The following is a 6,199-nucleotide window of genomic DNA, read 5'->3' on the forward strand; positions in this document are numbered from 1 at the left end:
CTTCTTCTGCTCTCATAACTAAAAACTACTACCTAGTTTAGAACATATATGTACAAATTCGTAATATTGACAAAGTAGCCTTGGACATCATCGTCTAATAATTGATCTAAAGTATGCTGGCAAAGATTGCTGCATGTTTCATGTCGCATCTGTTTAGTATATAAATGTAGAAGAAGAGCATCAGAAATCAGTAATCTACAGCCCGTGTGATAGAAAACACTCATGGCTTTCTCATTAGCTCATTTTACTTTTACCGTTTTCTTTGCCGTACTTGTGATGTCTGTTGCTGGATACGATAACATGCCTGGTGACATGCCTGGCATGAACATGACGCCACCTGCACCAGCACCATCTTCAAGTTACATCACTTTTCCGTCGGTGATGGTTGGAATTACAGGTCTTCTTGCTTCACTACTTGTTCTCAAGGAGACAGTTTGAAAAGGATGCTATAAGTTTTAATGTCCTAGGAGTTGGATGGATATGTGTTGTTTCTCTAGGTTCTGTTCAGGTTAATGAAGTGTTTGCTACAATAAGATGAAATGCACAATAGACATTTTCATATTCTCTGTATAAAAATGTGATAGTTAAAAGGGATCACCCTTAATAAACAATTTCTTTCTATTTTTTCTCTCTTTTCTCGTTCTATTTTTTACTACTATATAAATATAAGTTTACATACCACCAAGCACAAGACCCATCCAGCTTTCTCGTCTTTCTCTAAAGGTTATCAGACTTGCACTTATTCGTTGATGGAAAAAGAATGTCTTGATATGTAGTAGTCAGTTAGCACGATTATATAGCATCAAGCTATTGACAGCCACAGCCCACAGTAGCCAGCAACGCTACATGTTCTTTTCCTGCAAGAGATAGAATCAGTCCCACATTCTTCATCATCTGCACACCTGTGGTTTGAGCGGAAATCAGGAATGTGGCAAGCACTCTCAACATGATGACCCTCACCGCTTCCAGAGTTTATAGTATCTGGGCATACTTGCATGGACATTGCACTTGCACGTGCAGATTGGTGGTTTGAACCCTGCACAAGATAAATTCGGAGTTTCTAATTTGACCTGTTTGTCTTTTGAATGAAGAGTCTTGGAACAGGGTAGATATCAGACCTTACGTGAAGTCCAGTTAGACGAAGTGTAGGCATGTGGAAGCTTCTCGTGCCAATCGCTTCTTATTGGAATAGGGTGTCCTTCAGTAGTAAAGATATAATTCTTACCAGCTAAAAACGAATCATCATACAGAAGGTAAAGATATTTGCACCTGAAGTGACGAAAAGAGAAGTCAAAGCTTATTCGAGTAAAATACTGCAGATAATACAAGGAATTTCTCCAGAAACTCGTTGATTCTCTAGTACAAGGCAGAAGGGAGGACTCACGTTTCGGCAAGGAAGAAACTATGTTGATGGTCTTCTACTTTCATGTTTGGCACGTCTTTAACGCTTGCAAACCCACCTTCAACTTTGGTGAATGCATTAAGAGAGTTCACCATTGACTCCCCCACTTTCAAGTACCAAGGATCTGAGGACACATAAAAGGTCCAACATATTAGGTGAAGGGTGTTTTGATTTTGTTGGTTTCAACATTAGTACTCCAGAATAAGGTCGACTTTTTTTCAAGAATTTGAGAGGTTGCAATATGCACACTTCATTTAGAGCAATAAAATAAAGCAGACCTTTGGTTGCTTGATACAAGTAAAATGTGGACTCTGCTAACTCAGGGCGTAAAGGATAATATTTCTCCGTAGGATGCAACATATCACGGTCTAACAAGTACCTGTACACTGTGAACTGCCCATTAGATAAAGTTCATGACAATAATACAATTCAGCAGACCTGGAAAAAAAAAGACTAACTGAAAGGAGTTTAAAAATAAAGTTAAATTATCAGGAAAGGGTGCCACACCTTTCTGGTAGCACCCCGAACTTCTGCCACACATGGAAAAACTCACGGTGAGATACATTAGCAGCTGCGATATCTCCAACAAGAACCTGTTTTTTGTAAATTTAAGGATCAGAAACTTTGATCATAATTATTTACTTTACACTACTCCTGCCGAGGCCTCAATTACTTGCCTGAAGACCAGGCCAAAATGCTTGAAGGCTTGTAAGTTGCCAGTAGGTAGCTGTTCCGGATCTCATATCAGCTTCATGGTACCTGAACACCAACATTTGTTAACATTAAATAATCCTCGTGTGCAGTCTACTAATAATATTCTTATTTCTTTACCCACTATAGAACAAAATCAACCAGAAAAGAAACACCAGAAGTGTTCAGAATACTACCATGCACCGTGACGGAAGTACTTCTGCACTGCAAGATAAGCAGAATGGAACATGTCCCAGTACTCCTCCGCTCCAAAAAGAATGTGAGCTTTCATTAAATACTCATAAAATGAATCAACACCTACAGTGTAGCAGGTATAGACCATCATGAGAAACAAAATTTACAAACATGTACAAGAATTCAGATTTTCATGATTCGGCATCTATCAAGAACAGTAAGGGGCTGATGAATGGGCGAATTTTTGTTATCACTATAAGTGTATTGAGATCTTGATGAACTCATCAAATCAAAGGAGACTGTACCAGCTCCAATTCCGGAGGAATACTCTTTTCACTCGCCTGTGACCACATCCAGAGTTGTGCCAAGGAGATTCAAAGGACTCCTCATGCTCCAGAGTATATGAATAGCACGCAAAGCTGCGGCCTCAAACCTGGGATCGCCAGTCAGCCTTGACAATGCTCCCATTTCAAGGATGAGCGAACCTGTTTCCAGAGAAAGAAAAAAACAGCGTACTTAATGTTTGATCTTTCTCTGCATACTTGGTGCTAATGAGCATCGTCTTACCACACCCTGATGTGCTTGTTTCCGTTGTTTCATTCTCCATCACTCCATACTGTCCATCAAAGAATTTTCGCATTGATGTGGATTCATAAATCCTTTTTTAAAACAAAACCAGCAGAGAAATATAAATATTCATATTTTCCAAAAACTAGAAAATACTACTGAAGACCATCTTATGCAAAACTGCCACTGAATCTAGTCAAGCTCTAGAGTGTAAGCAAATACATTTTTATATGCACTCTGTAGCGAAAGATACAAGAGATAGTTTTTCCAAGAGTACAAGATGGAGTTGCTGCGTCTAAATTTTCTCAAAAACTAGAAAATACTACTGAAGACCATCTTATGCAAAACTGCCACTGAATCTAGTCAAGCTCTAGAGTGTAAGCAAATACATTTTTATATGCACTCTGTAGCGAAAGATACAAGAGATAGTTTTTCCAAGAGTACAAGATGGAGTTTCTGCCTCTAAATTTTCTCAAAGAATTGTTTGCATTATAAAATATTTTTCAACTCAAATTCTCGTGAAAACATAACAAAGGTTCTTAGAAAGTTGCCAGGGCGTAAAGGAGTTTTTAAGAAGATAGTAGACATTGTAATAAGGAAAGATGTCTGTTAGGATATATAAAAGAAATGATACCTTGAGATTAATCCACGCATATGGCAATCCAGTGGGAGTATCAAATGCCCGTAAGAAACGCCGCCCTAAATCTTCAGCCAGAGTCAGTAACTGGTTTCCGTATTCTCCTTGAACTAACCTGCTTGTAGGATCAGTTGCAAGAATATGAGCAGAAACAAGCCCTCCAAGAACTCTTATGTTGCACTACATTTGAGATAACAAATAGGAATCAAACACTTCCAGATTACTTCATAGTTTCATTAGTTTTTTCAAATATCTTTAAGATTTACATTTACTTAATCCATATGGTCCATGCTTCCTACTCAATTTAAGTTTTTAACCTAGGTTAGCGAGATAATAACAACTTGATGCTATCAATTTGAAATACCTCAAATAGGCTTATCCTTGCATCAACATCAAATGTAAGGTTTTCGGAAAGCCAATGGACAGCTCTTTCAAATTCTGTGTAGTTTCCCATAATAACAAGACTGCGACAAGTAGGAGAAATCAAGAGTAGATATTAGGTATGTATCAGTACATTCAACAAACGGCCGTATGTGGTCCTTAAGATGGATACTAAAAACAGAAATGTTAAATTTTGTAAAATAAGCTACCTAAACGTAATGCATAGGGGATGTATTATACCTCGACAATGATTCGATAAGCGTCAATGCGGACCCGTTATAGTTCAGGGGTAAGTGTTCTAGCTGAAATTTACCCATAAAAAAGTAAAATGAGTTTCAGATACAGTATAAATCCCTGACTAAGGCTGAGCTAAAATTCCACCCATACATACCTTCAAATTTCCTAATTCACTAAGGGAATCTGTATAACTCTTCGATAATGGTTTAAGCTCATCGTGCTGCAAAATAGGAAAATACAGTATAGTACATTACATCAATGAACCAATCCAAAAGTGCAACAACAAAAAAATTACTTAAAATTTCACACAAAAGAGACTAACCGGAAATGCATAAGTCATGTAATTGTCATAAGCATGATAAAACCTGAAAAATACCAAGTAAGCGTCATAACCAACATCTTCAGAACATAATTCAATAAGGCAGAATTGAAAGAAGCCAAGAAAATGTTACTGATTGAGAATACCCATATCAGTAATTTCATACCCCACTCTACCTAATTGTTAAGCCAGCAACAACATAGAAAAATCACAAACCCCCAACAAAATTGTCAAAACTATAAAAAAAAAAACAGATCAGAAAACTTCGTACAATTGAATCATGGCTAACATGATTATACAGGGATAATTAAGTACTAACATTTTGCGGACTTTCTGGCTCATTTGTTTCTTCTTAGAAACCAAACGAAGATCGATTTTAGACATAACTGAGGCAGAGAAAGTGGGAGAAATCACGAGTAAAATAAGAAAACATTTCCAGAATCCCAGCTTGGATTTAGGTGGAGGAACCATGATTCTTGATCGATTCGAGAGTTTAGAAACAGAACCTTATTTTAAGATTTTGTTTCGAGGGAAAGAAGACTCGAGTTATTTTAGCTAGAGTTTAGGAACCGTTGGATTTTCCTCGTTTACAGACAAGTGCAGAAGAAGCTAACTGTGTTGTAGGATTCTACTGGTGATTTATTAGTACATTTCACGGTTCATATCCGGATAACACGTAGATAGGGAGACTCTCCCTAAAATTTTAAGGGAGTACCATATGTTGAGAGTACATTAAGAACGATTTTAGGGACCATGGTTTTTTTGGGGGACCATGGTCCTATTATGCCACCTACCCTATAATTTTAAGGTATGTCCTAAAATCATGAGATTACTAATTTGGTCCTTATCCTAATCAAAATTAACCCGAACTTAATAACTGTCTCTAATTTAATCTAAACAAAACCTAATTCAAAACCTAAACTAAACCTAGCCGCACCCAAAAAAGGAAAAAAAAGAAAACAGTTTTGAGGAGAAAACTATTCTTCCTCTTGTTCTTCTCTTCTTCCCCATTTCAACGTCATCTTCATCGATTAATCGTCGCTTCATAAAATTTTCATCGTCGATTAATCAATCGACTAAAAGAATGGTTCTTCGAAAGAAAACCAAAAGACTCCCAGGAACAGGTCCCCCATTAGGACATATAGCAAATCAGCCAAGTGATTTTGAGATTGATAAAGAAGTGGAAGAGCCAAGTGAATCCATAATCCAGTATAATAGACGCAGTAAGAAGCCTGATTCTTCCATGGGACCGATTCGCAGGTATTTCCCGAGAAACCCATTTCTTTTAATTTGATTTTCATCGATTCAATTGATTAGAAATCATCAAAATAGGGTTCAAATTGAAGTTACAGTGTTTAGTTCGGTTAGAGCGTCTTTTATTGTTGCCCTAGTTTCTTAACCGAACTCCATGAAACGAAGAACACGAAGAACAGTTCGGTTTTATAGGGTTGAAAACTAGGTTACCGAACTCGTGAGTTCAGTTGTTTTGCAAAAAAAATTGTTGAACTGCCATGTAACCGAATTATAGCCATATTACCAAAAATAGGAAAAAAATCCATGTAACCGAACTGTTTGATTTTTCCCAAAATCTCTAGTACCCACACTACCGAACTCTAGCACCTTTGTTCGGTTGTTTCGCATAAATGTTTAAAACTGCCATGTAACCGAACTGTACCCTTATTACAAAAAAAAAAAAATGGCCATGTAACCGAACTGTTCTTTTTTTCCCTATATGTTTAGTACCCATATAACCGAACTTGTTCCAATATGT

The 6,199-nt window shown here is 37.2% G+C and overlaps 1 pseudogene; it reads right to left on the bottom strand.

Annotated features, from left to right (window-relative positions):
• Positions 1–373: 373 nt before the first annotated feature.
• LOC113297973 lies at positions 374–5,005 on the bottom strand (annotated as a pseudogene).
• Between the last annotated feature and the right edge of the window lie 1,194 nt (positions 5,006–6,199).

Source organism: Papaver somniferum, chromosome 7 (assembly GCF_003573695.1).
Source record: "Papaver somniferum cultivar HN1 chromosome 7, ASM357369v1, whole genome shotgun sequence".
Lineage (NCBI taxonomy): Eukaryota > Viridiplantae > Streptophyta > Magnoliopsida > Ranunculales > Papaveraceae > Papaver > Papaver somniferum.